The 27,527-nt window shown below is 45.3% G+C and overlaps 1 long non-coding RNA gene across 11 annotated transcripts in view; it reads left to right on the top strand.

Annotated features, from left to right (window-relative positions):
- The window catches only part of LOC125703702 (uncharacterized), a 71,626-nt gene that overhangs the window by 15,792 nt on the left and 28,307 nt on the right, over positions 1–27,527 (top strand). For 10 of the 11 annotated variants that reach the window (XR_007380929.1, XR_007380939.1, XR_007380931.1 and 7 more), the window contains one exon: positions 17,019–17,079. This is a non-coding gene — a long non-coding RNA (uncharacterized LOC125703702). Of the gene's footprint in view, positions 1–12,713; positions 12,827–17,018; positions 17,080–27,527 lie in introns of those variants that run through there. The other variant, XR_007380940.1, reaches the window with a different exon arrangement.

Consider the following 27,527-nt stretch of genomic DNA (forward strand, 5'->3'; position numbering starts at 1 on the left):
GGGCACTTTGCCACTGAACTATTTACCACAACAAATGCCGTGATGTTCTGTGCATCATTCAAGGAGAAAATGATGCTGCTCAAAATGGCAGGGGAGCGCTGCGAAGGAAGGCTGAATGGCACAACTGCAGATGGGCAAGGCTGCCTACCTGCAGCACGTGCTGCTACAGCAGGTTTTGGAGAGCTTTCCCATGGGGCAGTGCCTTGACGTCCCAGCAAAGCAGTGCAAGGAGGAGAGCCGTCTCATTGCAACTCTGAGCAATGAGCTCTGAATCACAGTTTCCATCAGTTGAGCTGATCTCCAAAGAGTGGTTTTGGAAAATGTGACCCGCTTCATTTCTGTTTAAACATAGGCACCAGAAAGAAGCGTGCACACCTCTGGTCCTTCAGTCGCTGGACTGTCACCAGTGTGAGACATCACCCAGTGGGAGTCACTGGAAACCCAGCTCTCCCCGTGCTGTCTCTGGACAGTGTTTGACTAGACTGCTTTTATCTCTCCAGCCTGTCTGTGGGAGTTGAATCTTTGTACAGAGCCTGCATTGCTTGGCATCTAATCTGCACTAGTTGACTCAGTCAGCCTCAGAAGGCAAGGGGGGAGGGAGATAAGTAGGAGGAAAAAAGGTGGGAGTGGAAAATAACATATTTGAGGGGACAGCAGGAAGTCTGGGCTCATTCGCATCTTGGGAATTGCTCAGGACATGACCAAGTGAGTGTTTCCTGATTCTCTTCTTTTTTTTCCTTCCCTGTGGGCCAGGAAGAAAGGATGCCTGTAGGGCACTACTGGGAGAATCCCAACATGGGAGAATGGGTGATGACCTTAGAGAATGTCACTGGAAAACCAAGTGTCCCAGGTGGAGGTAATCTTGACCCACCGAAACAGCTCAGCTACCGTGATTGTCTGTATGTTGTTTTCTGGGGTATTTGGATTTCCCTTGAAGATCACCTGTTCTGTGTTTATGTCTCAACAGCTCTCTGAATTGAGGATAATTTAATATATATTTGCCTGCTATTGTTTGTTGTTTTTATTATTCTGAAGGAAGGCTATCCAGGTAGGGACTAATTAAGGTTCACTGGTGATGTAAAGAAAACAGGAATGATTTCTATAAGATAAAAAAATGTTGCTGGTTTTGGATTAGAGGGCTGGGGATTGTTTCAGGCCTGCAGGACATCTGAGAAGAGATGCTGTTGCGCAGGTGGAGCTGTAAAGCAGGGCAGGAAGGGAGGTGTGGAGCTGCATGTCTTCTCAAGTATTTCAGGACACCTCAACATAAAGGTTGCCATGTGAATGTCAGGTTCTGTACCCGTTATTATGAAAGTTGTGGATCTGCTCGTGCTTTTAAAGATCACTAATCTCACTTTCTCTAAGCAGGCAGAGCTGGGATCGCAGCGTGCTCCTCGCATGTTCCGTGTACTTCAAGGACTGATTAGGTCTTTTCTTTGTCTGCCCTAATTAAATCAATAAATGGCCCCTGGAGTCACCTGTGTAGCAGGTTACAAGTTGAGCTGCTGGAGGTCACTGCAGAGGGCATCCCGGCTGCCTTTGAAAAAGAAAAGGGTTTTGATCCAGAATAGTCACGATGTCCCAGTTTCCTGGTCCCTTGGGCCAGCTCGTTCCTAGAGCAGGGCTGTGAAAGCAGAGAGAAAAGAGCTGAAGAGAATTCTTTCTCTCAGGGATGAGCTAAGAAATCTGGTATTTCTGTTGTCTCACATTTTACACTGTTTACTCCAACTGTCACCTGTTTTGTTTCTAGAGGCTTTTCTCATCAGTGTGTTAGCAGTGCTGTGATGGTTAGGTGAGCGGATTATGTGGTGGTGTTGCATTGTGATTTTGTTTCCAGCTATACTGTAGCAACTCCTGGATGTGCAGGCATTGGAATGAACTGTACTGTGTAGGTTGCTCTATAAACCCAGTGCTTGTAAGGTGAGATCACTGTATGTGAATCCTGCATGTTCTGTGGCTGTTTGAAACCCAAAGCAGCTCCAAGTGAATCCCAATTTTACTCATATTGTGGATTTCAGATGAATTCAGCTGGTCTAAGACTGACTGCCTCATTCTGGGAGATGAAAACAAATCCCCATGCTGTGGTTTGCCCTGCTGGATTAGCCTGCTTTTTCTCAGGCACCTGCAAGGCTGTCTGTAGGTGTTTTCTCCAGGATAGTCGCCTTATATACCTGCTCCTGCAGGTGTTTGGAACAGTGGCCACCATCACGAGCACAGCCTCTGCCATTAGATGCTCTTTGCCAGGCTGCAAGGATAAGGGTGTGCGTGCAGAAACCCAACTCCTTGAGCACGTGTGTCTCCTTCCTTCCCTGCAATCCTGAATTCCAAAAACCCCACATCTTCTTGGAGCACTTGGCAATGATCAGTATGGACGAAAGCAGCACTGGTAGCATAGGCACAGCTTTTTTCTTCAAGGGAGTGAAAACGGTGTCTTTTAACCTGTCAGCACGCATTTACAGCACAGTTGATGTTTGAAAGAGGCTGTCCAAAAAGGAACCTGGAGTAATAAGAGTGTGCTCGTAGGGCCAGTAAGCATTGAATAGTCTCTGTGGTGGTAGAAAAGCCTTAGGCTTCAACTGATTGCCAATTATGTGGCTCTGTTCCTTTTTAAGAAGATGCCATGCAAGGTTTGTGAGGGAGGTAAAGTGTGTTAATGTGGAGACGGTTACTGGTTTTGTTGTTGTTGTTTTTCTTTTCCCATGCCTCAGCTTGGTGTTAGAGAGCGGGCCCTGGTTTAAAATGAAGCTGCATTCCCGAGTTCTGCCACCCATCTCTTGGAGCCTCTGTGTAAAGGGCACAAGTCATTCCACCTTAAAAAGAAAAGGGGAAGAAGAAAAGGGAAAAAAAGCAAAACCCACACTGTGCAGAGAGGGAGAGAGTTACAGAAAGTGGGCCCCCTGCTTTTTTCAGAGGGGGAATGTAAGCAGATCCTTGCTAAAACTGCTGCACTCAGCAGTTTTCAGCTTGTTTTAATTGGCCTGGCCTGAAAGAATTCTGAATGCTGTACCTGTGCCAATGAAAATGCAAATGCTTCCCCAAGACGAGGCACTTGGAGTGCCTGTGCCCCAGCTCTGATAGCAGCAGCAGGGGCACAGAGACATGTATGTGGTGGGAAACGGGGAGGCCTTGATCTGGCTCCGCTCAGAAAACAAAGGGCTTTGCAAAATAAAGCATGAATAAGGCACAGCGAAATGCAGGGTGCCTACAGGAGCTCCTGCAACACCAGGAGCTTGTCTATGATGAGGCCCATCGCCCTCCCACCCTACGCGGGGCTGTTGGTTCCTTTGCTGATTTACAGAGAAGCCTGATGGCTCTTTCTTTCTGGCTTTGTTTCATTGTTGAGCTGCTGTTTACTGTTGAAGGTTCCTGTCAGAAGGAAAGCTGTTCCTTCAGCTGCAGAGGTGCTGTGGCTGAGTGCGTCCACACAGCCATGGTTCTGCGTCCAGAGCAGATGTAAAGTAAGCTGTGTTCTGTTTCAAAGCATCAGCTCGGTGTTGGAGTCGGAATTACTGGCATGACTGTTGTTATGCTCCAAGCTTGCCGTTATCTTAAAACATGGAAAGACAATTGCTTAAGTCTTGGTGTTTGTTTTCCAGCACTTTTTTACAACGCTGTGTTTTCCATGTGGAAATGAAAACGATTTCCATTTGCCTTGGATTTGAGAGTAAATCACACTGGGTGCCTCACTGCTAGACTGCAGTGAATACAAGCGTGGGAGCAAAACCTCCCTGGGGGAGTCCCATCCTGCCTTACCCACATCCCAGTTTTATGCTTTTCATTCCCTTGGGTTGCTGGCACTGCAGAGATGTCCATCTCAAGAACCACTTTTTGCATGTATGCTCACCTCCCTCAAGTAGCTACGTGAACCACAAAAAGCCCCACAAAAAATCCCTTTGAAACTGTCGAGTCTCATGTATTTCCTGTGTACTCATAGTCCCCATCTGGTCCCAGGTACCAATATTTGTCATCTACTGAAATTCCCCCTCTCCTGGGCATCCCTCATTGTGACCATTTTAGATGCAAGTAACTCTACATTTCTCCACAAAATATGTGCTACAAATTATAGCCCCACCAAATTATGTTCTTAAGCATCTGTAAGACATACTTCTTCCTAAGAGGACACATGTTAGAGTCCTGGAATGAAGAAATAAGAAAAAACACCTAGCTCAGCTTTTTATTCTGCCTCAAGTCAAATTATAGCACAGTTATGAACTGGGAAACTAATTCATTTTCAAGAAATGGTTGACCAGTATTTTCTGTCTTTGTAACTGCCTATGCAGTAATGAAAATACATTCTTTGCATCTTTCAGATAAATATCCAGCATCTTAAGGTACGTAAAATTAGATCTGTATACATTTACAGAGCAGTGATTATTCTGAATTTCATCTGAGGCAATTAAAAAGCTTCACGATGACATTTAAGGTGATATTTTTCTCCCCTATGTTAAATAATTATAAATAATAATAATGATTAAACAAATTATTCTGTTCCTCCCAGTCTGGATCAACCTTTAGGTTAATAATCTAAATCATTAAAATTCATCTGTCTCTCAAAGGATTAAGCAGTTCTAAAAATTGGAGGAACCTTTCTGCATAAGGGTGATTGATAATTACCAAAGCAAAGATGTTCTGTGGGTAAAAATTGTGAAGGCTCAGTAGTTTGATTGGGTCATTTATTGGTCAGGTTGAGGTGATATTTTCAACGATTAAACTCAGCACAGGTTTGTCCACCAACATCCTTTCTGTAGGTCAGGTCCAAGCCTGCTTCCTTGTACATCAGCTCCCAGGACTCCGTGGTTCGCAGCTGCACATTAGCTGTGTGACCTGAGGTTGCTGACAGCCACTTTTTGGGGTTATTATTTAATTTCAGTGGAAGCTCAGCCCGTATATCATGGTGTTTTATTATTTTTCCTTAAATTGTATGAATGAGATTTCTCTTGAATAAGTTTAGACATCTAAGATGCAGGAACTGAAGCCAAGCTGCTACCATTGAGAGGCAGCAGATAGTGTTGGTCGTTTCCCTCTTCTTTAAGGTTGGTTATATCTCTTCACTTGTGACAGAAAGCACCCAAACAATTAGATGAGAACTGAAATCCAACTTTCAGATGGTCACACTTGAGAGATGAATGTGACCCAAGCCGCCTCTCCGTAGCCAGGAGTGCTTTTTTCCTGTAGGCACTACAAAGACAACGTGGTAAAAAATCAGACGTACAATTCAGCTTCTCTATTGCAAGGACAATCTAATGTGACTACTTGAAAGGGATACGGGCTCCTTTGGACTTTTCATCTCTTTGGATAACTAGAGACTTGTCTGGCCATGAAAAGGCACAGAAGAATGGATTTCCAGAGTGGGAAGGAAAGATAAAGCTTTCCCCATAGGGCTTATTGGATTGTGAATTGCTCCACCTATTTGCAGGGTTTCTCAGAAGTAGTCCACGTTCATCCATCTTTCCCCTGTCCCTCCAGACTACTAAATCTCTCTGCGCTCTGCTGAAACCAACCTTCACATCATCTTAATAAATTGGGTTTCTTTGCAGGAAAAGAATTGCCATTTGGGATTATCAGGCCCAAACAGATACCCTGTGTGCAGAGTACAGCTTAGGGACGTTCTCCTTTAAAATCTGGGGGACTTTGGGGTTGCGAAGTCACAGGGTCATAGAATTCATCATGAATACATGCTGTGGCTGCTTGGTAACACTTCCCCCGGCCACAAACACGTATTCTTTATTCCTATCCTATTTTGTTGCTTGCACCCCTCCCTCCCCCATCGCATTTTGTTCCTGGGTGCCCCTTGCTAAACAGGAGCTCTGCTTTTCCAGCTCAAACTTGAGCAGAGCCTCCCGGCCGGCTGCAGGCAGGCCTGGGCTCCCCTGGGAGCAGCTTTCTCAGGAAATTGAGCTATTTCCGGTCCCGGCTGCAGCCAGGAAATGAGGAGGCAGCCATGAAGAAATATATTTTTTAATTTGACGGGATTTTTTTTTTTCTCCTTATTTTGTAGCAGGGAGCGAATGGTTTGTTGGAAGCCGGGGAGGCAGAGCCTCAGCCTGGGTTAGGCGAGGTCTGGGACCGGTGCAGGATCAGTGGGGATGCGAACACAGGGAGATGTGAGCCAACGACCCCGAGGTTGGAAGCCAAAATAGTAAACATGGGCTGGAGGAGCGGTTCCGCTTTCTGCTGCCGATTTGCTCATTTGTTTGATTCCTGTGGATTTATTTTTGTTGCAGGAGCAAATAATTCAGAGTCCTTTCAGAAGGCAGAGCTGTGCCTTTCGGGGCTGCACGTGTGGAAATGCTCATCTGCTGCCACCGCAGTGGGAAGGGCTTCTGGTCCTGTGCTCCAACATTGTCCCACTTCTACCTTAACATGAAATTAAAGACTTTCTTAAAATTAACCTCACAAGAGGCAAGATGTGTGGCTGACCCCCTGAATGGCTCTAAAAATCAGATTCATGTGGGTATCCCATCCATTTCTATGGCAGGTGGTGGGTAGCTCTGTGAGCGAGCGTTTCCAATGAAAATGGAAAAGCAACAGTGATGATCTTTGAGTGAACTTGGGTGGTGTTTGAGAAATGTGTTATTATCAGAGCTAAACAGAAGGTGGTCCGTGCAAAGGATTTCAATTGAGCTGTTTTGAGAAACTGACCCGTGCTTTGAAGTGCTCTGGAGGAAGATTTTTCCTCTGCCTTTCTTCCTTCACAAGAAAAAAAAGCCACACATTTGAACAGAATTTATCATTTCTTGTAATATTTTCTATTTTTAGGGTATGTCTTTGTTCAGTATAGAAGGATTGGAAAAGATCTGTGATTTTTCTTGAAGATATGGAGATGTAATAGTGGAGCTAGGAAGTGTCAAAACCAAGACTTCAATGAGAATTTAGGAGTTTGTTCTGAAGTTTTGGAACATTTTAGTTTTACATCGCTGAGAGATTTTTCCTGGTTCCATTCCATGCAAAAAAAGTGGCTGTGCCATTTGCCCAACTTTTCCCAGGGCATTCACCTGAAGCTTCTGTGATAAGGGGTGAAATGTTAACTGTGTTTGCCAGCATGTTGTTTTGTTGTGCTTTGGAACTGGAGTCACAAGGTAGTGGCCAAAACCCTGCCATCACCTTATGAGTGCTAACAAGAACTGGCCTCTGCCCTAAATGTGAGTATTGCAAGAGCATCCGCTGTATTTCCCAATGGAGGGAGGCATGGTAGCAGCCCTGTGTGCATCCCAGAGGAGCCAAGTGTGTTATCTGTGCACCTTGGTGCCATGGGCAGGCACACTGGTAATGGTGTGGCAGTGCATGTTTGGAACCCCAGAACTGGGGATCCAAGGCAGACTGGATGCGTTTTGTGCCAAGGGCAGGAGAGGCAGTTGGTGCTTTTACTGCATCCCAAGGAGTTTGCATAAAATCCGTGCCTTGTTGTGATGCTCTGGCACTGCCTGCTGCGTTACATTTTGCTTTCCACAGGTATGTATGTGTGTTTAAGTTGGTGAAGTGAGCTGGGTATTCTCTCGGTGTAGCCCCATTGCTCAAAGAGCAATCTGTGGATTGCAGATCTGAATAGACAAAAGGGAGAGAGAACAGGGGGGAGTGATTTGCTTACAGCCATCCAGAAGGAAAGCATAAATCTTCTGACCTGCAGTGCAATGCTTGCTCCCTCAGCACCCACTGCCTCACAAGCAACGTCCCAGATCTTTATGTATGTGATAGTCCCACTGAGTTCAGTGGTGGCTAAGGAAACACAAATATTGTTACTCACATGTGGAGAGTTGCTCACACACTAATCAGATGAAGAGCAGAGATATCCATCTCAGCCTTATTAACTTCATCACACAATTTATCATTGAAGCGGGTAACAGGAGGCTCAATTAGGCACTTGTGATTTTGGCAAGTGCCTGCAGAAGAGCGTCCCATTGTATAATTTTGTTTGCTTTTGGTTTTATACAGTAAAGCACAAATAACGTTTACCCATGAGACAGCCTAGGGACACGCTGCCAGAAATAGAGGCTCCCAACAATTATACAGGATGTTGCTGTGGTGTTATCATATGATTCATCCACTACGAGCACGAACAATTGTTAACCTCAAGACACTCTCACTTTCACGCCCTCTGACACACATACCACTGAGGACAAATATCCTCAAGATGAGTAAAACGTTGGGATTGGGATTTTGACTCATAAAGGTCAGTTCACATCAGGTTCATGTGTCAAATCTTAGCCTTGCTGTCCAGTCCTTGAGCAGGGGGATTAAAGGAGGATCTCTGTAAACGGCGCGATGTGCTGCTTAGTAAATCCCTTTTGGATCCTGATTGACCATAGTAATGGCTGTGCATAGAGACTGTCAGAATGGTCCATGGTGGAAACCGCTGAAATCGATTACAGAGAGAATAAATTTGGCCCAGATACCCTGATGCAACTGAGTGAAGGTCAAGACTGAGAAATACATCTAGTAAAGCTGGAAGAAAGATGACCAAAGAGGTTTAGGAGCGTGAAAGACGGTTGCTCTTGGGAAAAAACTTCTGTGGAGTCTTTGCTTGAACATAAGCTTGGCAGAACATGAGCTTGGAAGAGCAAGCACAGCCGAGAAGCTGGATTTTGAGACTTGTAGTTGTCTTTTCTGGATGTGCCCTGCAATGGGTAGCAGCTGGATAATGGATGAGCCTCTTTGCAACCCCGTGGCTTGCATGCATTTTGTTATCCTGTGCACCATGATGTCTGTCTCTCTGGAACGTGTTTGAGGGCCACCACTGGCTGTGCCTTTTGCAATTCTCTTAGTATGATTTAACTTAATTCTGGCCCTTCCTCCACAGGTTGGGCTCTGGTACTTGCTGTTGGTCAGCCATCTTTTGCCAGCTCTTTTGCCTTGCGAACTCACATCACTAGATGGCAGTGTAATGGCACACACGTGCCCTGCCTGTACTGATGGGGAGAAAAGTCAAATTTCACCTAAAAAGTTGATGAAATTTAAAATTTGAGTGCAAGGCAACTTCCAACCCTTAAAACAGAAGATAGTGCTTCATCCACCTTCAACTTCCTTAGCACTCACTGCTGAGACCTAGGGCGAAGTCTAATGACCCAGTGTCATAGGTGCTACACCAATTTACAGCACCTCCAGGTTCAGCCTACAGAGCTCAAGTGGATGTCACAGCCATCCTTGCTCTTTGGATGCATGCAGTGCTAGGTCAGGAAATTTGGAGAAGGTTTAAAATACAAAAGCAGTAAAGCAAATAAGCACGATATTTTCCTTCAAGTTAAACTTTCCTCACTCTTCAGTTTTTGCTTTTGCTTCCTCATGGGATAATGGGGTTTTGAGTTGCTTTGCAGTCTTAGGCCTTGTGGCACAGTAGGTTAAGTAAAGCATGTCTCTTTGCAGTTCCCCACAAATACAGAGGCTCTGCATCACTCCAGCTGATTTTGTAGCCCAAAGGGGAGTTGAAGGTGCTCGCAGGTATTGGTTTGGTTTTATGCAGCATGAGCTGCATCCTGTGGGCCCATGGATTTGCAGCGTATATAGTACATGTATTTGTGTATGTTTTCTTAGATCTGGATTAGCAGCCTCATTTATGACCGGGATTTTGACGAGGAAAATGTCATAGTGTAGAAAAATAAACAGGGTAAAAATAAATGGCAGAAAGATAGTCTTCATCACGCTGAACGTCGTCCTTTTTGGACGTCATGAAGACAGCTGTTGGCTGAGAGGGAGATCTGAAGGTCTTTGTTAGGAAACGTTATTGCTGAGATTTTCACTGTTTGGATTTCCTGTTTTCCTCACTTCTGAACCCTTTGGCTTTTTGTAATCTCAGCAGGGTCAGGTCTGGTCATCCGTGGGGAAACAGACTGGCTGAACAACAAGGCTATGTGCTGCAGGAACAGTGCTGGGGAGTCAGTAGGTGAACGGCTGGGCAGGTTATGGAGGCAGCCAGGATCCTCATCAGAATCTGCTCTGACCTTCTGCATAGGGCTGGCCATAAGACTTCCCTGTCTGAGCTGCATCTGTCCAGATTAAAAACATCTATCCTTGATTTAAAAACACTGAGTGATGGAAAACCACCCACCGTCCTTCAGGAGCACTTCCAGGGGTTAATTGCCTTTGACTGTTCAAAATGAGCGTCTTATTTTTGGTCAGAATCTACTGAGTTTCAGTTTCCTTGTCACTGTATCTGGTTATACTACCTGTAGGCAGAAGAGCCCTTGTGATTTTTTTTTCTTAATGTCTTTGATGTCCAGATATGATATACTCCAGAGAATGCTCCAAGATCTGTCATCTTCCTAATAAGATGGGAAGCTCAGAATGGAACCATTTGATCTCTCAAAACCCGTAGTTTTTAAGGAATGTGTCAAAATTCATTCCGGTTTATTCCATTACCTCCCGACTGCACCCAAACTCCGCCTTCAGAAATATAAAATGCATTTAGTAGTCTTAGTCTCAAGCCATGATTTCCCTGCAAGCCCGTGTCTTTGTTCCTCCACTGGATGAACACTGTTACATCTTTCCCTGCTATAGCTAAAGCAGTGTTAACCCCAGAAAAGATGATATTAAACTGATGTAAAGGTACACAATTGAAAATATAGAGAGGCTGAAAAATCCCATCGTGTCCACGCTTGGTGACAAGTCACATAATTACACCAGGATACTTGAAGAGCTACGATTCTGTTGCTGTAGCCCTGGTCTGACCCCAGAAAGTGTTTTTCATTGGTCCCTTACAGGTAGGTGTTATTAACATTATTGTATTGTATTCTTTGTGTGGGACTAAACAATTACTTTAAGTGAAATAATTAAGCTGCATCCAACATGTCTGTGTATCAGGTGAGTACTTTCTATCAGTCTAATTCTGTTTGTGCAGTTGGAAGGAAGGGCTCCCATAGCATACTTAGCTTGTATGTGCTGCATGTATCTGATGCAAGCTAAATGTGGTCTTTCCTCCCCATCCCTTGAGTACAACCAGGAGTTCTGCTCAGCATCTCTGCCAGCATTCTCCTTCTCCTTCCATTCCTTCAGTTTCTTCCTTCAAAGATGGATTTTCATCAGTGAACAGGTTGGATCTGTTCTGGAAGGTGGCCTTCACAAGGCTAATATGTTTTCCTCCCCTATTACACATCACCCATTTTCTCTTAGTTGTACTTTGAATTTTCTCCAGGTTACTGTGGCACAACTCGTCCATGTTTTTGGGTTCTTTTGCAATAGGGAAGTCCCTCTAGCCACAACTGTCATTAAATGCAGCTTTTCTGTGGGACAGCTGGGAAGATTTTCATAGGGTGCTGTTGAGTTGGTGGAGTTGTCCTAGAGCCTCCACCAAATGCCTTCTTTTTCATCTTCAAATTCACAGGTGCAGGGGATGCCATGCAGGTATGTAGGACTGGATGCTCTTCTTATTTATGATGCTGCCTTCACAAAATCGTAGAACAGTTCAGAAAGGATCCCAATGAGAAATTAGCTGGGTTGTATCCGAGTGATTCGTGGTTTTGTGGGAAGGCGATCGGGTTCTTGTGCTGCTGGATGCACAGCGTGGTGTTTCAGTCACGTTGCAAAGGGGTCGGGGCTGTGCTACAGGTTGGATGTGGGACTGGGAGACCCAGGAACCTGCTGTGCTGTCCCTGAGCATCATCTCAGCGTGCGCCCAGGCAAGCAGTGTGCCCCATCCTTCCTCCTCCCATGCAGGTGACGGGGCAGCTCCAGCTCTCCCACTCGCTGACCCTCCCGGCAGCACAACTGCAACAGGACGTGGTGATTTACAAGGACGGGGCCAGCAGGAAATTCCTACCTCCACCCCCCGGAGTAAGGAGGAAGCCGAAGCAGAGCCATGACTGAGTCACTCCTGAGTCACTGCGGACGCGGTTCCTGGGGTGGTGCTGGGCTCCCCAGCCCTGCTGCACAGCTGGAGTCAGCGTGCGCTGCTGCGCCGCTGCTGGCCGTGATGGCAGGGAGACGTGGGAGGCTGCGTGGAAGGAATGGCCAGATTGGGTTAATGCTCTTCTTTAATACACGAATAAACAACTTATGGCAGGTGCCTGGGAGGTTAGGGTAATCAACAGGGTATTTATTTGGGATCAGAAAATACACTCGGTGAAACAAATCTCTCTTCTGTGTTTGGCTTACCGCAGGCTCGCTGAAATTGGACTGGGTCATTTGCTGTCTAGTCACAGATAATAAATCAAAGGGCTGAAGAAACTGCAAGAGAAAGGGCATGAACTGACCAAACATTTAGCTTATTGTAGTAAGCATCAGCCTGGCCAAAGTGAAACTTTCCCAGCAAATTTTCACTTATCTCAAATCCAGTTATTCCCCGTGGGCTGCTGAGCTCAGTAAATAGAGGTCACTTTACCTTGACCAAACAATGACTTTGCTATAGTTGGTGCCAGCTATGTAACAGTTACAAAATGTGCTTTAAAGGCTTGCTGGTCGCAGGCTGCCAGGGTGAATGAACCAGTCAGTCTGGTCGCTGTGGGCAGGATTTAGGATGCTTAGTGAGATGGAGCTGTGGTCGGATCAGCTGATCCTGTTCTTTGAGCTGGGATATAGCATGCAGGAGGACGGACGTGCATAAGGAGGAAGCAGAGAGAAGCTGGGGGAGTGGAGAAGGGATGACTTTCCTCTGATGTCAAAAATCCCATCATTCAGTGCTCGCAGGGAGAAAGACAAGAGGAGAAGAATGTGGAGAGAAAGAGGGAGAGAGGGAGAAGAAATGAAGGGAAGGGACGCACTCATTTTTTCCCCTAATTCTGCAGGGTAACGTTTACCACCCTCATACATGGAGAAATGAGCCTGATCTCGAGTGCCAAGTTCTGAGCAGCCTTGCAGCCCCAGGGACTGCTTACATCCCCATCCCGATCTGGACTTGGTTAGTACTGTCTTGATAATGAATAATCAGGTAGATAAAAATGGTCAAGAAACTTACTGCAGTTTCCTCAGGGCTCTCTTTGTGTTATCATTTATTCCTGGCAGTTTTAATTTTCGGGTCATTGTCTGTGTTTGTCTGAGGTGTTAGATATGCATCTCTCCTAGGATTTCTGCAGTGTGGTGAGGAAGGACCAGAGCTGGCTGTGAGTGAGTGTGATCGAGCAGCAGATGCAGGAGGGCTGGAGTTGCCTGCAGCTCTGTCCAGGTTGCTAATTCTTCCTTCCGAGGGGTTGATTTCAAAGGGTGCTGGATTTGTCCTCCGTGCGTTTTGCTGTGTGCCGTTGCTTGTAATTAGCTTTTCAACTGCAAAGGCTTTCTCAACAAGGGGAGGAAAAAAAAAAAAAAAAAAAAAAAAAAAAAGCCAAAAAATAACCCCACACATTTTTTGGCAGTGGGTTGTTTTTCTAAGCGATTAATTAAGCGCTGGTTATAAAAGAATTTGCATCTTTCTTCCAGTCTGTGTCAGGCATGGATTTTGTATTAATCACTTCGCTACTCTCTGACTGAATGAGGACTGAAAAAGATGCAGAGAGTAAAAATTTCCTCAGGAAATGAATCAGACAAGGAACCTATGCCTCATCTCGCCTCCTACAAATGAAGAAAGAGAGGATTTTTGTCAATGGTGGGTCAGTTTACAAATGTGTCCTTTGCAACGTGAGTCATAAGCAGTGATACATTTCACAGCAATGCAACCGCAGATGCAGTTTAAATCCAGGACCGAATGCCAGCTAAAGAAAATGGGAACGAACCCTCGTGCCCATCCTAGTAATGGGAGCAAAAATGCAACCTGTCAGACCTGCTTGTACATCAGCCAGCTTTCACTGCTGCTTAAACCAGTGTCAAAATTCTCGCTTGCTGTAATGGGAGCAGAATAGAAACCTCGGGACATGATGATGTGATTTGATTGCATTTTGCTGATAAGCATGGAAGTGGTTTGGGTTCTTACCTGGGAGAGGACCTGCCCCACCATGGGTGGTTGGGGGAGGGTGGGCTTCAGGTAGAGGTGAATGGTCCCTGGTGGATGTCCTTTCAGTGAGGGCATGGGATGGAGGTGCTGTTTCTTGGGCTGTTTGAATCACTTTACTGAGATGTCCAAAATTATCTCCAGTTCTTGTTTATCTCCACATTATTATTATTATTTTTCCCCCTGAAGCACCATCCAGGTGCCATTCCAGGCCAGCTGGATGGGACTTTGAGCAACCTGGTCTAGAGGGAAGCGTCCCTGCATATAGCATGATCTTAAAGGTCCCTTCCAACCCAAACCACTCTATGATCCTTTGTTAGTGTTATCATTGTTAAGAGCTGTGTGTAAAACTGCTGTCAGAATTTGTTGTTGTTGTGGGTGAGATAATTAAATTTAGCAGAAAATCTGAGCTGAAATCTAAAAAATGTACTTTTTCATTGGTGCCACTTTCCCTTTATTTCCCAAGACTGCCCTTACAAGTGTGGTACTCATGTTTTTCTTTACTGAGTTTTCTGTGGTCATCCGTAGCTTGCCAGCCTTTGGAAATGTTAGGTGAGGGGTCAGATATTGATTCAATCCACCAAAGTCAATGGTGTGATCACTGTTACTGGCCAAGAGCTCTCTGCTGGTGTCCTAAAGGGTGATACGATGAGCAGGCAAGATGCTGAGGGACTTTAAGGACCACGGCTATCCTTGGGGAGATCTTTATGTTAAACAGGTTAGTAGAGGAAGGTGATAACATTTATTTCTTTGTATATGTGCGACCTTTCTGTCTGCAGGCACACAGGCCTGTCAAGTTTGCAAATATCAGCATGTTCCTTTGTAACAAGATAACATTGGGCCAGCACCAAAAGGTTGGACATGGGGTGGAGAATGGCAGACCTTGATTCAAATTCAATTTCTAAGTGGCTGGCCACTCTGAACCGTCAGATCAGTCCTCTTCTCTGCAGGGTTAAACATTTCCTCTTACAAAAAGAGCCAGAGGCTCTTGATTATCCATGCAAAGCAGGCCAGCGCTTTGATTCGTAAGGTTTTGTCTGACACACTTTTAAATGGATGAAGCTCAATTTAGATTCCAAATGAAAACCTAAATTTGATGGTTGAGACATAGACCCACTTTTCTCTCTTATCCCGAGGCACCGTTCTCCACCCTTCCCCTTTCCTCTTCAAAAAGTGATACTGCCTAATGCTTTGAACCAAGAAAGCGCGTTTCAAGATCAGCGTGGAACAATTAAACCAATGATCTGTGCGCTTCAAGGGGAAAACTGAGCTGCAGTAGCTCTGCTTTGACAGGTCTTTGGAGGATTTCAAGGAAGTTACACCCACTTCATTCATGATAATCGGCTGTTTAACGCAGAGCAGCTCAGTGTTATGAATGAGAGGGAGCATGTTTTGGCTTGCAGAACAACTCACAAATCTAATGCTTCACTCGTCAAATAACCAGCCACATAAAAAAAAATAAATCTGACTTCATTCTTGAAATGAAATTAATGAATGCAAGATTCAGTGGAAAAATAACCAAAAAAACAACCAAACACCTAAAGCCTCATGCTCTCTTTCTTTCTGCATCCTTCTCCTTACTGTGGGTTTGTGAGTTGCTGTGGCTGGAGAATTTGGGGTAAAGCAGCACAGCCTCTGAGCTGATTGTGCAGCCGAAGACAAGTTTTGGGAGGGAATCGTGCACTAGATCACAACACACCTAATTGCTGGATTTGAGATCGTGCTGGTATCAAAAGGAGGCTGTGGATGCCCTATCCGTGCAGGCATTCAAGGCCAGGCTGGATGTGGCTCTAGGCAGCCTGGTCTGCTGGTTGGTGACCTGCACACAGCAGGGGGTTGAAACTGGATGATCACTGTGGTCCTTTCCAACCCAGGGCATTCTATGATCGAAAGGGAAGCAGAAGAAAAAGGTTGATTAAGAGTGATATGTGGATCTACCAAAGTACCAGATTTTCATGTGGATGGGTTGTTGGGGCTCTGAGAAGCACTGGGTTCTGTGCTTATGCCTAACTAGCCCTGCTGATCGGAATACTTTATTCTGAGAATAATATATTATCTTTTGCTTATTGAAGCTGGCTTGCAGAATACCATTGTTTCCTCTGGTAAGGGAGCTGCTCTGCATCAGATGCCTTCGTGCTCACTGGCAACACCGGGCTTTTGGGCTCCAGAAAGTTGTGGATGCTGATGGGACTCTCGGGGGGGTTCACTGCAGTTTAAGATCTCTCAAATGAAAGGCAGGAGAAAGGATGCCTTAAGGCTGTCTCTCTACCTGTCCCATATTCACAGTTCATTTGCTAATAAAATGGCTTTCGGGAGGAGCAAAGAGCACATCCATCCTGCTGGCTCTGTTTTAGCAGGCAGAGATTTGCTGGTGCCTGGGCAGGAAGGAGTACAGTTACTTTGATCAAATAAACACCAACAGGTGGTTGCGAAACCTTTGACTTGAAGCTGAATGGAATGTTTATTATTTGTAGTTCCGAATGAAATGTGTATCATCATTTCCCTTGCTGGTTCTCATCTGGATTTGGGATGAGACGGCCAGATGGAACAGTTATCTTTTTAGCAGTATTTTACAAAGCACTGACTGTTCTCACCATTTTTCTTCTGAGGGGATGATGCCATCAGGTTTATCTGAGAAGCACGTGGTGAGATACATAGGTTGAGTAAGGGATGTTACTAAGAACGAGTCAGTGGTAGGGCAGCTGTGGGAGAACTGTGCACCCCATAATACTCAAACGGTGCATACACTGAACATTGTGCCTGTGTTTCTGGAATGGGCCTCTCTGAAAAAGTGAGTTTTGCTGCAGAGGAAGCTAAACAAAATCAATTGGAGAAAAGTCGATTCCATGTGAAGTTCTTTCATCTTTGTTCAACAGCTGAGAGCCTCTGATGGTAGGTGAGAAAAAATATTTTCTCATCCTTTTTGCACCAAAATAATTCCCAGAACAATATTCAGCTAAGGCCGGGATCTTGTTAGAGCCCTTTCCACTTAGCAGGAGATAAAAAGGGCAGGTTGGCCATAATCCCCTGTGCTGTGCCCTCCAGGGGAGGAAGAGTGAAGGCAGAGCAAGGCAAGAGTGGCTGTCTGGAAGGGAAGGTGTGTGAGGATCACTTCTTTGACTGCTAAATGCAGCAAACTGATGTTCTCCTTTTGTCTTCTGTTCTGTAGGACTGCATGTGGGGAAATCAAGACCTGAGCAGATCCTTTTTTGTTTACATTCAATCTCAGGGTGAGTAAATTTGCTTGCCTTTACTGTTGCTGTCTTACCCTGTGCAAATAAGACATGTGACTTAAGGTTCAGAGGAAAATCTCTCTTTTTTTTTACTCTTTGCACTGATAAAACTGTGCTTAATTTAGCAGCACTGAGGCAGAACGTTTGGATTTTGTCATCCATTTCCAAAACTATTGTTGGCTTCCTATTTCTTTGTTCCCCCCTACTGCTCATTTTAGATTTGCATTTTATTGTAGGTGCCAAAAGATAAGTTAATGCCAACCTGATGATTAATTAACTAATACTTGCCTTTGCCCTAAGATGGAAAACCTTTATCTAAGTAACCTACTAATTATTATTTTATATATTTCTGCATGGGTACATCTAAATGGATTTGAGTTTTGCCCTCCTGAGAAATTAGGGCAATAATTCACTGCAATCAGAGGACAGAAGGCCAAAGGAACCCTAAAGTTGATACCAGAAAGTATGTCTTAATGCTGGGTCCAGGGCACTTCTTTATCTATATTCAAGCCCCAAGCAATATCATGGTCTTGTTGTCAAGTTATTGGTAATGCACATTCCTGAAGCTTTCTGATGTGCTCAGAAATGCAAAAATCAATGAAATAGCTTGAGTTTCAAGAGGCTATGAGAAATGCTGAGGCCTTCAGAAGGTATCTCAGCCTCACTGAGAAGAAAGTTGTGCAAAAATCACACCTGGGAAACAGCCAACCTACCTGACCTGGGCCACAGGGGAAACTGAAGTAGTGCTGCAGAAATTATTCCAACTGCCATAAATACGTAGCATTAATACAGGGCCTCGGATATCAATAGGTTTAATAGAATAAACGAAGGAAAATAAAGCAAATGGCATTGAGCATTGGTAAGAGAGATATTGGTGGTGAGATTGGTGATTTCACTCTCCTGAAGCTACGATTGGACAGTAGGAATGAGGTGGTTGCACACTTTATGGCCCTTCTGAGAATCTTGCCAATGGGCAAAAAATAACTCTGTGTTAGGCATACCAGGTAATGTTCCCACCATGGAGAAATGGCAGGACACCATACAGCAACAGATGCTTAAGAACTAGATGGACATAAAGATGACTTGACCCATTTTTTTAGGTCATGGTTGGACTCGATGATCTTTAAGGTCTTTTCCAACCTGAGTGATTCTGTGGTTTGTAAAGGGCTTTGCCTGTGGAGATTTGAAATTCTCCCTTTTGCTCTGAGATTCTGTGCTTCTCTGCTTACACATATTCTAAGAGATGTAACACATCTAATTGATGTCTTGAAGTTATCAGAGGTGAAATATCGAATGCATATCTGCCCACCATGTAGCATAGTGGATAACAAGTACGGCTGTAGATAGGATGATAATATAGCTTGTGAACTGTGCATCTTATATGATAAGTATATTGTTCTGCTGCTGTTGGATTCTGGGTCCAAATGCTTTTTGCTTTCATTGAGCCCTGTGGATGAATATTTTGACACCTGTTAATCTGCTGAATTTGTTTCGCTTAAATTAGAAGTGTAGTGATTTTTCAGAAGTCTCATAGCCTACCCTTGACTTCATGGGATCGCTCTGCTGGTGGATTGTGTGAACAATGTGTTATTTTTAGGGTGAAGGGAAGGAAGGGACATAAGTGGCAGAGCCAGAAGGTGAAGGAAGAAGAGGCTGTGTGGTTCCTAAATGGAGCTGCCTGGGAAATAGGGGGGCTTGGTCAGGCTGGGTGTCCCATGGGAGGGTTGCCTTTTTCGGAAGGGTGGTTGGCCACAGAGAGGAGTGGTGACAGCAGCCTTCAGGTTGGATATGAGGAACAACTTATTCTCAGAAATGCAGTGGTGATGCATTGGCTTCCCAGGGAAGTGATGGGGTCACCATCCGTGGAGATGTTCAAGGAACATGGAGGGGTGGCACTGAGGGATGTGGTCTGTGGGCATGGCGGGGATGGGTTGGGGTTGGACTTGGGGATCTTAGTGGTGTTGTCCAGGCTCTCTGTTTCTGTGATTTGAATCCTGCTGACTTCTGTCCTTGGTCTCCACACTTTCTTATGGGCTTAGCTCTTTTGTGGAGATATCTCCTCTTTCTCTAGGCCTGTGCTCTTTCCTAAAAAAAAATGCCTGCTTTTTCCCTAAAGTCTACCCTCATTTTCAGTACTTTTTTCCCCAACTCAAGAGACCTGAGCTTTCCTGAAGATTTTTTCTCTAGGCATTGTTTTTTGCAGGGCATCAGCTGAGCAGGCTGTAGTACTACTGAGGCTCATTATTATTATTGGCACATTTACAGCGTCAGAGAGAGGAGAGTTCTGCAGTGGCTGTTGAGACAATTATTTGCAGTGTCTGTGCAAGGAGGGCTGTGGCTGTGATAGACTCACAGTTACAAGCACATCTGCAATATGAGAGTCAAAGCTCAGGATTATTATTATATTGCCCATCAGTCTGTGTTCTGATGCTGCTCACTTATGCATGCTGGGAACAGCTTATCCATAGTGCTTAGGGAATGGCGTGTCACAATCCTCTTGTAGTCCATCAGTAGCACTGCTGGAGGACCTCAGGAGACTCTAAAAGGAATGAAATTGTATCAGTCTCTCTTTTTCTTTCCAACAACCAAGGATACTCACCGTGATTACATTGCTGGAGCTTTGTAGGAGGTTAAGAGCTTAACAAAGGGTCTTTGTCACACCAGATGAGCTGTCAGGAGAGATTCCCCAGAGATGCTGCTCCTCTGAGAGGTTCACACACCGATGTTCTGGGTGCCACAAGCCGAGCACAGCACTGCACTGTCCAGTGGACCAAAAACCAGCGTTTAAATGCTTTCAGCAAGTAGTGTGTAGTTTTGGAATATGTGAGTCCTTGTCTGTGCTTGTGGCAGAGGAAATAGGATGGGAGTGCCACACATGCATTTCACGTTGCTTGGCCTTGCTCCAGCTTTCTAGTGAAAGAAGCTCTCCTGGCTGAGGTTAGGAGCTGTGCTACGCAACGGGTAATGCATTAAGCCCTGCTTCTCCTGTTTGTCAGTGAGTTTTCCAGTACCCTTAAGCTGAGATAGGTATTGAGAGTGTAACAGCATTTAATACAGAAGAGATCAGGTATGGGCGTGGGACAACAGATGCCTTCACTGATAGAGATTCTCCCATTCAGCTGTCTTTTAAATGAGGCACAGATGTCCTGAGTTCCAGTCTATGCCTGAACCACAAGACTGAAGGGAGGAGTGAATATATGTTTATTTGAGCCCCTCGTTGCATTGCTGGCAATGTACTGCTAGTTTCCATTCCTATTTTTTGTACTCTTAGCAATCCATTTGCTATTGCCCTTTTCTTCCACGCTCAGCCAGTAATCAACACACTCCAAAACACAATGGGTTCCTTTCTGCGGTGAATCCCCTACTTGATGCAAACGTTTTCTGGCCTCATTTCTTTGGGATACGTTTCAATGGGAAGAAGAGGGGAAAGTATTCCTTGTTCCTAGAAAAAATGGCACTGGCAGCCTGGGTTATTTTGTCGGACGTGTGGCTTTAAGTGACGCCTTTGCCATCTGTTCTGTCTGCTAATTATGAATGCAAAGCAAACGTAGCCCACAATTGCTTCATTTAGAATAAGGGAGATGGCAGTGACCAAAATAGTTTTATTTTGGTGTCAGATGCTCTTTGTATTTCTCCTGTCTCTTCTAATCTAAAGCAGGTCTGAAGCACTTCTCTCTCTGGTCTGCAACAATAAACATTGCTGTGACAAACCAACCATCTTCTACATGTACATCCTCAGGGTTTTTTAAGGAGTGATTGCACAAAAGCAAGGAATAGGATGATATGGCATTACTTGAACTGAGAGGGCTACTTTTGGACTACAATTTCAACTGCAGTTGCTCTGGTTTTAGATATGTGACTCAGAGAGGCATCACTTTATCTCTGGAAGGTTTGACAGCAACACGTGCAGCACTTTGTCTGCTCCATCCCTGTTTCCTCTCACCCAAGGCAAGTTCTGTACGCCCTCTGGAATCCATGGTGCTCACAAACGATGTGTTCTCCTCTTGGTTGTGTCCAGCAGCCGACAAGGTGAATTTTCTTTGTTTTTGCTTGTGGACCAGAGGCATTTCTCCTTTAGCGACCCATCACTGGAGATGGGTGAGCCCCTCTTTCAGTGCCTCAGCAGGGCCCAGGCTATAGGAAGCACAGACAGCTGTGCCCCCTCCATTTACTAATTATGGGCTACCAGCTTTCAGTATTGCTAGAGTTGGTGCTGATTTCAAACCAGAGCTGGGCGGTGTGGCAAGTCGTGGATGTATCACCAGCAGCACAGCCATGGGTTGTGGTGACCTAGATTTACAAAATGGAGATGAGATAAAATGTTTGCTGTGCTCTGTTCTAAGGGGATGTGTGGCCAAAAAGCCGAAGCGCTGAAACAGTTTCTCTTTGAGTCCTCTGAAAGTGAAAGATGCAACTTAACTTTCCCAAGTAAGTGGCAATAATGATGTGAGCTAGGCTGTGATCTCCTTGGTTTCACCTGTCCTCTCTCTGGGCTCACGCCACGGAGGATGTGGACAAGTGGCCATGGGGGTTCTTTTCCTTCTTTCCTAAATAGGACTGGCAACTTGCAGATACACATCTGCTTTGCTCCAACCCTCCTTGCTTTGCTATCAAGCATGCAGACACATTTTTTACCCCTCCTTCCTTCCTTCCTTCCTTCCTTCCCTCCCCAGCCATCACTCTTGCTATGATGATCAACACGTTTCACTTCATTTTCTGCCTGCTTCTGTGTTGGAATGAAATAGAGTTGCAGCACTACCTACTAAAAAGCAATGTTTTGGACAGCAGAAGCCCTCCTTTCTTTCTCTCTGCAATCTTCTCCAAGAACTTGCAGGTTTGCAGTTAAATAATCCTTTTTCAAGTTATCTTGAGCTTTTATAAAGAATATGAGTAGGAGTTCTGATGGCTTCGTTGTTGCCCCTCTGTGGTGGCAGAGGGAAGGAGCGCAGGGGGGACCCTATGAACATTAAGATACTGCATCTGGAAAAATCTCTTGGACCGTTTTCAGCTCCCAACCAACTGTCCTGGCACAGCCGAGGCAGAAATAGGCTCAGTGTGAGAGTTAAAGATTTTTTTTTTGGTGTTCTGGGCCCAAAGGATGATCTTGTGGTTTAAGCATTTTGGACTGGAACCAATAGACGTGAGATAAATTCCAGACACTGTTGTGCACTTCCTCTGTGACAACTTCTGAAAACCATTCCTTCTCGCTGTGCCTCCACTCCCTGCTTGTAAAACACTGCTCTCTGCTCTCACGAGTTTAATAGTGAATTTGCAGTTCTGAAAGCTCCTGATGCGTGACTCAGGTTATTTTCTAAACATCTTAACTTTCAAGTTAAAATGGTGTTCTAACGCCTGCAGCTATAAGGGGCCAACAGTTTAAAATATGAAAATAAAGGCACAGAAGCTTAGACAAACTTCTAGAGCCCAGTGATTAATGCTAGTTAGTCAGCATGATGACAGTAAGAGCAGCCTGCTTCGGGATGGTTGAGGTTAACAATACTGGGAAATGAAGGTAGGGTTCAGTTGGATCCTCTGGATTCAGGTGGAAGTGCAGGAAATGAATGTCTGTGAATAACTCTGAAGGCAGGACCAAGAAAAGACAATTCTGCATGCCCACATGGCTGTGCTTTGGTATGTGTTAAAAGCAGGAGATCAGATTACTGAGATCTAACTCTTTGGAGAATGACTTTGTGAAGAATGGCCCTGAATGGGATGAAGGTTTGACTCCCTGGTACCTGCTATGGAAACCTCCCATCTTTGTGCCAAGAGGGAAGGAAGACTGGAGTCTTCCACAGCTTTGTGTGTCCGGAATAATGTGTACAAACAGTTGTCCAGTTTTTGGCTGTAATGTAATGTTGAGGTCTTATAAACATCAGCGTTTAATGAAACATGTCTCACATGGTTTATATCCGACTTCCAAATCCAATGAGCTGCCGGTCAAGCTATTTCTTTGCATTCTCTCCTGGAGGACTGCATTGCTTGGAGCTCAGCAAATCTGTGGCCAAAGGAGCGAACCTCCCATGGAATAATGCATAAGGAATGTGTAGGTGTGTGCAAACGTTCTCCCTGGGGGCACGTGGCAGGCAGTGGCAGCTCCAGGTAGGGCTGGGCAGCCTGGATGAGCTGCACGTGCCCGCTGTGAACTCAGCAATCTGCATGCCTCCTGCTGTTAGCTAGTTGTCTGCTGAGTGCTGATGGCTTTCCAAAGGGCTGGCCATAGATTGATGCTCATCCACGTTCTTTCAAGATGTTTTCTGTTGCGCCTGGATAATGAAAACAAAATTGCACATCCTTGGATATGTCATACAGCCTGGGACGCTGGAGTTGGAGCATCACAGCAGCTGCTTTTTGGATAAGCAGCTGTGATCTGGGTTTGCATAGTAGAGGTTGGGTAGTAGAAAAGGTCCCTTGCATCTGACACTGTTTTGTTTTTCCCCTGTGAGCTGTGTGAGGTTTTACACCTGCGTGCTTCTGTCTCTCAGATTAGACCCACAAGTTGGGACTCTGGGTCTCTTGTTGCTTCCCCTATGCTGTGGTAAAATCCCACTGCCAGGGGCTCGTGGTCTCTGGAAAGGCAGTGCTGTACTTCACCTTCAAGTGATGTGAGGGTGTGTTTTGCCTGCATGAGATTGGAGAAGGTCTTTCTCGTTTGTCTGTCACTTGGAGACATAGGTGATGGGGGCAACACAAAGTGGTCCAAAATTATTTCTCTTTTGGATCTGCTGTATTTGTGTCTCCTTTAACTCCAAGACAAACTATCCTCTGTCCGACTGTCCATCTGTGGAACGATTTGATATATATCCATCTTTTACTCTTCAGGAGGAACAGAACTTACTGTGAACGCAGTGTTTTCAGTGAGAGATGAACCATATCAGCACAGATTTTTCCAGATGGCTGTGACTTGTCTACAGGCTAGGAGCAAGGGGGGTGTTTTCCTTCTCTATTGAGGATTTTGCCTGTTCTCTGGATGCTTCCAAACGGTTTCTATCTCTGGGTGGCTTTAAAGAGTGATCTTTAAAAAGACTGCACTGTGGAAATGCACCAGTTTGTACCAAATAGTGGGTATTATCCCAAAATATTTGCTTGAGGAGAGGTAACCTCTGAGACCCCCTGCAAGGATTTTATCCCCTCATCTTCAAATTACCGAGTTCAAACACACAGCTAATGACACACGTAATGATGGTAGAATGGAAGTGCTGCTGTAAAGAGGAACGTTTAAAAATAATGATATACCTCTAACTAGGTCTTACAAAAGGAAGTCTTAAATAGCTGGAGAGAAACAGATGCTTTGGGGGACTTGTGGATAAAAATAGTGGCTTTCAAATTGCAACCAAAACACAAATGTGGCCTCACTTAGTCAACCTCAGTGCTAGAAATTCCTCTAAAAACCAAAGGGCCCAGAGCTGGGAAAGGATGTGAAATACCTGCTACTGCATCTGCAGTGGTTTCAGCATGTTTTTGTGTCTTCCACCTTGCCGTACTTCTTTGCAGTGTTCTGTCTGTAACAGCACCTGGCTGCACCCTGCCCTATGGGACTAAAGATTTATTTAATCGTTGCACAGCGGTCTGAGACCTCTGGGTTCTGTTTTCCTTGGAAAAATGCTCAAGTTGTGTCTGGGCCATGCATGCCTGGTTGTCTTCTCTGTGGTCTGCACAGATTTGGACAGAGCTGGTGTGGGTGTAGCTCTGCTTAGTGCTGAGCCTTTCCCTTCCAGGCAGGGCTCTTATCTCAGTTATCTCTGTCTGAGATGAGGGACCAGCTCAGCCTCAGCAGGGCTGGATGCATAGTGAAGATCCAACAACTTCTTAAAGTCCATTTCAGCCATTTGTGAATGTGTGGACCTGACCTTGGTGTCCTGCAGGCAGCTCTGCATCCAGGCCTTGGAGCATCTGTACACAGGGGCTGAGAAGCGTTCAGTTGTGTGGTTTGGTCTCAGTGGAAAACACAAGGTTAGATCAGAGAGAATATTTTTATGACTATTCCTACTTTCCCCTTACTTGTTAGGGCATTAAAAAAAAGGCAGATCCTTCTTTTAAGTGGATAGCTTTACTCATTCATGTGGTGTTTTTGTTTCAGGTAGTTCTTCTCAAACCAAAAGAAGCAGTCAGGTGAGCCCAGTATTTTGCTTTCCTGCAGATCTAAGCGTGCAGAACGAGAATTGATGTGTGGGAGCAATGCTGGACACCTCTGAATCCCAGGGACTGAGGTTTTGGTGGTTCCATCACCTCCTGACCGCTAACCCACCAAAGGCATTTTTAAAACACGCCTTTTGCTCTTTGTCTTCTGTGCAGTGCCACAGACTGGCTTGCTTTGGAGCCGGCATTTAGCGATCAGAACTTTATAATTTTCTCCTTTATTGGTAATGCCCTCACACTGTCATTTGGAGCTGAAAGGAAAGCATGCTGCTCGAGCTGGCCCCACCGGGCGCCGTGATAATGCTCTTATGAGTGAGACTGTCATTAGATTAAGTGGAAGATGCCAGTAGAGTTGTTCTCGATGGCCGGCCTCTCTTTTCTCCACACGGTGCTCGGAGTCCAACTATACTTTTTCTTTCGCATTTCCATATTGTCCCTCCTTTATGCCTTGTCAAGAGCATTAGTCACAGCCATCCGTCTGCATCGTGTATCGCAGCCGAGACAAAGCCAGCGGGATGTGCGGCTGCTCAGCACCCTCAGCCCTGCACAGCACAGGGCTCAGGTCCCTCGTGTGAACAGCAAGCACTGGGGCAGGGAGTGAGCATCTCACCCCATGTGCTGCATGGCAGTCCTTCTGGAGCTGGGCTAATGGACTCACCTCTCGTGTTTTTGCAGCTCTAAAGGGAAGTGATGCTCGTTAGGTTCCCATTCTGGAGCATGCAAAGCCTTCAGCTGGACCTGAAAGCAGGGCAGTGTGCTGGGGTTTGCTCCAGGGCACCGCCCGCAGCATTGGCTTTTCTGGTGTGTTGCACTGCTGAATTTGCAGACTGTAGATTTGGATTCCCCACGGGAAGCGCTCATCTCGTGAAATGTGGTGCACAAAGCAGTGAAAGGCGGGCGCTGGCTGGCTGTCAGTGGGAGAGGGTTGGAGATGGAGAATTGGAAGGAGGGTTTAAGGAGAGTGATGGATTTCCTGCACCCAAATAACAAAGAAGAGGGAAGAAAACCAACACAGATGTGATTTTGTCCTGGCCAAATGATGCCTTGTCAGTCACTGAGGAATGAATTGTGCTGTGCAGCAGCAGTCACCTTCCACAAGTGCTTCAGGCTTGATTTAATATCCCTCTTCCTAAAAGTAGAAGGTGAAAAAATGGTTTAGGGGCACACACAAAGGGGAGGGGAAGAGGGGGAGGAAAAAAAAGAAGTAAATAAAAGTTGTTTAATATGTATGACTGACCCCACTGTGGTGGGAGAATGAGGTGGGGGGGATTGTCATGGCTGGGGGGTGTCAGACATGTGCCATGGATGGGGCTGGGAGGGGAGAGGTGGGAAAGAGCGGGCAGGGAGGGAGCGTGGCTGTCTTCATGCATCCGCACAGCGCTTCCTCTTTAAAATTCCCTTACTAAGCTCAGCTCCTATATTTTATATTCAGAATGAAGGTTCCCGCCCCCCCCAGCCCTCCCCACCCACCACCACCCTCTCTCCCTTTAACTTGTTAAGTTTGAAAGATGATATATACACACAGTTTGCTTTGCCAGTCAGCCCGTTTAAGGCCAAGATTAATGCAGTGCATTGGTGCAATCGTGCCGCAGTGGTGCGTGATCGGAATACGAGATGGAATACAGGGGGAAAGGCCAGAACTGTGCCTGTATTCCGAGTTTACACAAGTCTCCTTAGCAACTTGTCTGATTTTTTATATATATATGTGTGTATATATATATTTTTTTCTTTTTTGTATGGGATATGTGTGCATGCACGCGTTGTCCCAAATCACCGGTGGATAAAACATTCCCTAAGTTTTTAAATAGCTCTGCTTGTTTCTCTTGTTTTGTGTTGTTTTACATGTGTATTTTTTTCCTTCTCCCTGCCCTTTTTGTCAAATGAGTGGCTTATCAATTAATTAATTAATTAGATTTCCCAGGATGGGGGGAGGGGAAGGGCGGGGGGGGGGGGGGTGGGAGACCCATGGAGGGGTGGCAGTGGGGCTGGGGGGGTGAAGGGGGGGTGGGAGCACCGTAATACTTTGCATTGTGACTTCTCCAGAGTTGGTTTCTTTCCAGTTGCTCACATCTCAGCATGTGGAATTATTGCGCTTTCTCCCGATTTGCCACAGAGTTGGCAGTGGGCTGACATGGTTAGTCATTTGAATTGTATTTGGATCCGAGCTGATATTTTTATTTTATTTTATTTTATTTTATTTTATTTCATTTCATTTCATTTCATTTCATTTTATCTTATTTTATTTTATTTTATTCTATTTTATTTCATTTTATTTTATTTTTTTGGGGGGGAGGTGCGTTTATTTACTT

The sequence above is a fragment of the Lagopus muta genome, chromosome 22, assembly GCF_023343835.1.
Source record: "Lagopus muta isolate bLagMut1 chromosome 22, bLagMut1 primary, whole genome shotgun sequence".
NCBI classification, from domain to species: Eukaryota; Metazoa; Chordata; class Aves; order Galliformes; family Phasianidae; genus Lagopus; species Lagopus muta.